At 27.3% G+C, this 6,000-nt stretch overlaps 1 protein-coding gene across 2 annotated transcripts in view; it reads right to left on the reverse strand.

Annotated features, from left to right (window-relative positions):
* The window catches only part of LOC150105876 (uncharacterized), a 37,313-nt gene extending 31,855 nt beyond the window's left edge, over positions 1–5,458 (reverse strand). For both annotated transcript variants that reach the window (XR_016548406.1, XM_090393643.1), the window contains exon 1: positions 5,297–5,458. The gene's annotated coding sequence lies outside the window, so the exon portion shown is untranslated. The remainder of the gene's footprint in view (positions 1–5,296) is intronic.
* Between the last annotated feature and the right edge of the window lie 542 nt (positions 5,459–6,000).

The raw sequence follows: 6,000 nt of genomic DNA on the forward strand, positions 1-6,000 counted from the left end.
GAAATAATGAAGATGAGGGCAGTAAGTTATGAAACAGGCGCTTAAAGAAATGAGAATTGTGAGTTACTGGTAGCGATTTGGGGAAAGAAAAGAATTCTAGCCTTTCTTGAAAGGAATAACACAAAAAAATATAACATGGCTTCCTGTCAACTGCAGGTCAAGAAATTCCCAGACGATTCGATCTCATCATGTTCCTCACTTCCAAAATCAATCAAATGATAAATATAAATAAAATATGAATGAAATAAAAGTGCATTTTTTCTGTTTTGAAATCGATTCTATAAATCAATTTCCGTTTTGGAGATGTCTCACAATCAAGAAAATCCATAAATTGTCAGAAACGTTTTCGGACAGGATATGGAAATTTTCAGGTGAGTGTATAATGACGTGAAAATAGACTGTTTGGATATTAAGAGAGCGGCGGCAGAAATAAAGATTTGTCATGAAACATGACCAGGAAATCATAAACAAAAGATGAAACCAATATGCCGTTTGAAAATGCGAAGTGCCCAAAATGAAAGGTGCATTATGTCACAAGGATAATATGGTTGAAAAAAGCAATCAAGAAAACACGATAATGGGTGAAACGGTTTATTCCTGACCGAAGGAGGCAAGACCATTGAAAAATAGTGCGGATAGCACTTAAATCAGATTTTGAACACAGAAAGCAAAACTGACACAATGAGAAGTAAGATAAATAAACAAACGAAGAGACAGGTCCTAAAATCGAAAGGTATGTGTGCTTTAAAATCATAAAAAAAAACACGAATTATCATGCAAATAATTATGAAGAAATATTTCGATTTGTGTTGATCCGGTTTCAATCCGTTAAAAGTGTACAAGAATATCTGCGTATAAAAGGCAGCAGGGAAGACAAAAATCTGTAAGAATGGATATGGACAATATGTTGAACAATATATCTTTTTTCTTTACCAGATATTTTGAGATATTTTGTAATATTTTTCAGTATAATTGCATTATTTAGTTTTATGTTTTTATATTTATATTCCCCAAATGGATGAAAATAATATATAAAATGACATTTAGGATCATTATGATAACAGACCCAATGAGTTTCAGGTCCTGTAGATATATCTAATTTAATAATTCCACTTTCAAATGTCTTTATCTTTTTAGGTAATAAATCTTATGTAAATACACTTCTGAATCCTTTTACATCTCTCAAATTTGTTCTATCGTCTTATTGCATATGCCTTGTAATTCTGAAGTAGTACTCCCTTTCCAGATTTTTTTAAGGCTTTACAACATCCAGACCCTTGTATAGTCAATAAATCTTGTAAAATCTTTAAAACAGGAAAAACTCATTTTATGTTAGCCAATAAATCTTGTAAAATATTTGGATATCCATGCTCTTGTGAAGTCTTATGTAGTCTAAAACCTTATGTAGTATTTTTTGAGTTACCCAACCCGCAGTACCAGATATAACACACAGTAAGAGCAGTTAAAATAGGAATTATAAACGAAAGAAATCCATCACATTTTTAGGGTGTATCTTTCTAATTATATCGAAAGCATCTAAAACAGGTTGCAAAAGTCCACTAGATTTCGTCGAACATGTTTTTCGAATTTTATTCTAATCACTGGAATCGTTCTTCTTTAATTGTATCTTACTTACAATAACTCTTTTTCCATTGAGGATTTAGTTAATCTGAGTTTTTATTAAATACATATCATGATTAGGTGTTTTTTTTTTAGTTTTATCGGTTTGTAATGTAATTATTTCACCTTTCTCCAATGCTGATTTTAATTTACTTTTGTGATCTTCACTCAAATGAGCTGTAGTTTTAATATAATTATTCATTTATTATGAATGAAACTTTGAATAGTAGTATATCTTACTGTCTTATTAGTCATTTTACCTTCTTTCAATAATAATTCCAGTATTTTAGCCACTTGAATATATACTTTCTTATTCTTAATTCCTTTACATAATTTATTAGTTAATTTATCTAAAATATCAAGACCTTCACCCATACAGTATTTACCTTTTATGAGAATCTTTAATGCTTCGAAATAATTTTTTATCATATCAGTTTTATATTTCATTGGGGTATTTTCTTTATCCCTAGAAAGTCCTTCTATCTTTTGTTCTAATATTATATTTTTTTTATTTGCATTAGTTATTATTTTATAAATTTCCTCATAGTTTTGTTTATCAATGATGAAGGTAATTTTTAATAAGTGATACATCTAAACTCTGTTTAAGTAAATTTTATGAATTCCTTCTGCTCCAACAAACAATTCTTTAACATCTGAAATAGTTTCTTCTAATGCAGGAATTGTTGGGTTGGCATTAATTTTGTTAATTTCAATAAGTCTTGTATCTTTTTATCATTTTTTAATTTATTTGATTGAAAATTTTCTTACAAGCAAAATATTTACTTCCAAGCAAATTATTTTATGTAGTATATACAACTAGATTTAGAACAAACTGAAGAATATTTATCTTTTGCTGGAATGGCATTAGATCAATCCGAATATTGTTTATCTCAAGGAATACTGCTGAAGATTTATTACTTGAAGCAGAAATGTTTTTAGAAGATGCAGAATTTATAATAAATAAATACGATTAAGCAGAATGCCTTGTCATATTAAGATAAAAGTTTATACTGAGACTTTATAGATCCTAATTAAATCCTATGATGATGTACATCCCTTTTAATAACAGAACCTTCGTGATGTGAGTAACAAATTTACTACTAAATATCATCTATGATAATTTAAATTCTGATGCTCTTCAATTCTGAAATGCAAGAAAAGTACGCTATGTTTGATGACATAGAAGATGAAATTTTAAAAATTAAAGGAAAGAAGAAAAATAAATTATTATAATTACTTAAAAAAGTTTAATAAAGAAACTTTATTTAGTTCAGACTTCGAGGAATTTATTACAGTAGAAGACTTAGATCCTTCATTAAAATTAGTTATATTTGATGATTGTGTAACAGAAAGAGATCGAACAGAATTTGAATAAAAAAATTATTAGAGGAAGAAAGAAAAACGCTTCTATTATTAATCTATCACAGTCCTATTATTCAACGCCAATTAATGTGACTAGCTATTTTATATTTTTTTAAAACTTAAACTAAAATAATTAAACAGATTATAAGAGAAATTGATAGTAGTTTAAATAAAGATCCATACAAAAAAGAGTTCAGAAATCTTATTATTTCTTATTATTATTTGTTAGTTTTTAAATTTACAAATGAGAAGATATTCACATACTTTGACCCTTTTTCAAATTAATAAATGGAACCGTACGTGGAGAAAAAATATGTTTATCGAAAGAGTTTTAATTTCTATAATAATATTAGTATATCGTTATCAATAGGTAACTATATATTTAGTGCATCAGGTCAATCAGCTTTTTTCCATTTTTTCTTAGCTGCATTATCTTTAGGAGCTGGAGTCATTGAAGTTATTGATAAATCTTTAAATATTTCAGAAATAAATGAAGGATATAAATAAGCTTATAAATTTTATAAGCAGTTATTAAATTTAGTAAAAGCAAATTCCATTTCAGAAGAAGAGGATTATATTAAAGAAGCAGATTTTATAAGAAATTAAAAGAATTTTCTTCTGGAAAAATATGTAAAACAAACACAGTTAAATGGATATAAATATGTAGACTAAGCTTTTCATCTTATATAAATGGTTTGTAAAGTTATACAGATAAATCCTAAAAAATACGATATAGAAATTAAATGCTTAGACTTTAAAAAAGCATAAAATATGGGATTCGATTAAATAATAAAATAATAAATAGTATACGATTTGAACTGCACTAACCACGTCACAATTTTGAAGGACCTGGAACTCAATTATTATCGGGTTTAACTAGATTAAATGATGATTTAGCATATAAAGATTAGAGTAAACCAATGGTAATGATGAAGAAATTGCTTATAACATAATGTTTGTTATCTAAAAAATAACAAGACAACAACTAGAAATGATGTTTGTGATAAAATATGCTCAATGAGTTACATGAAATGGTAAATCCTACATTTAGGGAACGAATAGACAGAGGTATTATAAAACCAATTATATGGAGTAAAACGAAATTTGGTATGAGACTTCATTAAATATAAATATCTATTATGTGTAAACAGGAAACTAAAACTAAAGATATTCATGAAATAAAAACTGAAATTGGTAAACTCGTGGAAAAGAGAATTTGTATTAAATTAGGAAAAACAAAAACATCATTTAAAAAAAAAATCTTAAGTGATGCATATAATGATCCTAAAACTGGTTATTGTAGTATAAATGAATTACAAAGAAAAACTAAATTACCTTGAAAAGAAACGAGAATTTTTACATCAACAGGATGAATATATTAAACATAAACGTGTTATTCATAGATTTAAAAGAAGATAATTTTATATCTCTCATAAATTTTAATCAGTGGCAAGCTAACTTGATTCATATGCAAGAATTTAAATCCTTTAATGATAACACAAATTATATTTTATTAGTGATTGATATATTCATTAAATATGCTTGTTATTTCCATTAACAGAAAAGGAAGTTAAGAGGTAATTGAAGCCTTTGAAACATATTTAAAGAACAAAACCAGTAAAACTTCAAAGAGATAGGGTACAGAATTTATAAGCAAGCAAACTCAAAAGGTGTTCATAGATGAAACTATTGAGTGGTTTACAACTGGAAATATTGAAATGAAATGTGCAGTCGCTCAACGGTTTAATAGAACCTTTGAAGACTAAAATGTGGAGGTATTTCACGGGAAATAATATTAGGAAGTGGATAAATGTACTAGATAAATTAATAAAAAATATAATAATTCATATCATAGATCCATTAAAATGACACCTTTTGAAGCAAGTAAGTAAGAAAATGAATTAAGACTTCATGAGAATTTATTTAAGAGTAAGACAGAATCTAAACCAAAATATAATATAGGAGAAAGAGAGAGAGAGAGAGAGAGAGAGAGTAAGAATATCTAACTATAAAAAAGAGTTTAACAGAGGTTATCTTCTAACATTTACAGAAGACATATTTACAAATTCAGAAGAATAAACAGTGGTCCTATTATTTATAAAATAAAGGATCTGAACGATGAAGAAATAACAGGAACACTTTATGAAAAATAATAGGAACACTTTATGAAAAATAATTAGTTAAATGCGACAAGAAAGATGAAGTATATAAGATTAAAAAAATTATTACAAAGAAAGGTAATAAATATTTAGTGAAATGACTAAGATATGACTGATGAATTTAATAGTTGGGTTGGTAAGAAAAATTTACTTACAACTTAATCAGATGTTGCGAATCAGGTAATTAACACAGAAAAATGATAAAATATTTTATAATTCTCCAGAAGACGGGGAGATATACAATAATACCAGCAGCATTCTTTTCTGTAAAGAACCTTATGATATAAGAGGGACGTAATTTTTTTCGCAACATTCGAATCGCATGGACGGACGGATGGCACGCATAGAATGAAATCAAAGAATTTTTGAAATGCTCTTCCGCTTTTCAAGTGAAAACGACCGGAAGTTTGGTTTGGAGTTTGGCGCTCATTGAAATCAGCGGTTGCTTCCGAGAAAAAGCTGTTGCTAGGATGCCAGAAAGATAAGGAGAACTAATCAGTCGATATGTAATAGCAGCTGTTAAACTTAAATAAATGACTTGTGCTGTTTAATAAAATATTATTTTAATAAATGACTGAAAGATATTGGGTATTTTAGTGGTACGAAACTGTGTAAAGAAGAAGATAGATTTAACCACTGGCTTGAAAATAATAGTTTTAAAGAATTAATAAAATTTTATGAAAATAGTGGCGGCCACCATAAAAATAATCAAATCTATGAAATTATTATTATTATTATTATTACTATTATTATATTATTATTAATATTATTATTATTATTAATAACACTAAAGACTGCATTAATCACACCCATACACAAACAGGGAAAAAGAAACATTATAAGTAATTACAGACCCATC

The sequence above is a fragment of the Typopeltis vanoorti genome, chromosome 6 (assembly GCF_054136105.1).
Source record: "Typopeltis vanoorti isolate ZY-2024b chromosome 6, IOZ_Tvanoo_1.0, whole genome shotgun sequence".
In the NCBI taxonomy this organism is placed as follows: domain Eukaryota; kingdom Metazoa; phylum Arthropoda; class Arachnida; order Uropygi; family Thelyphonidae; genus Typopeltis; species Typopeltis vanoorti.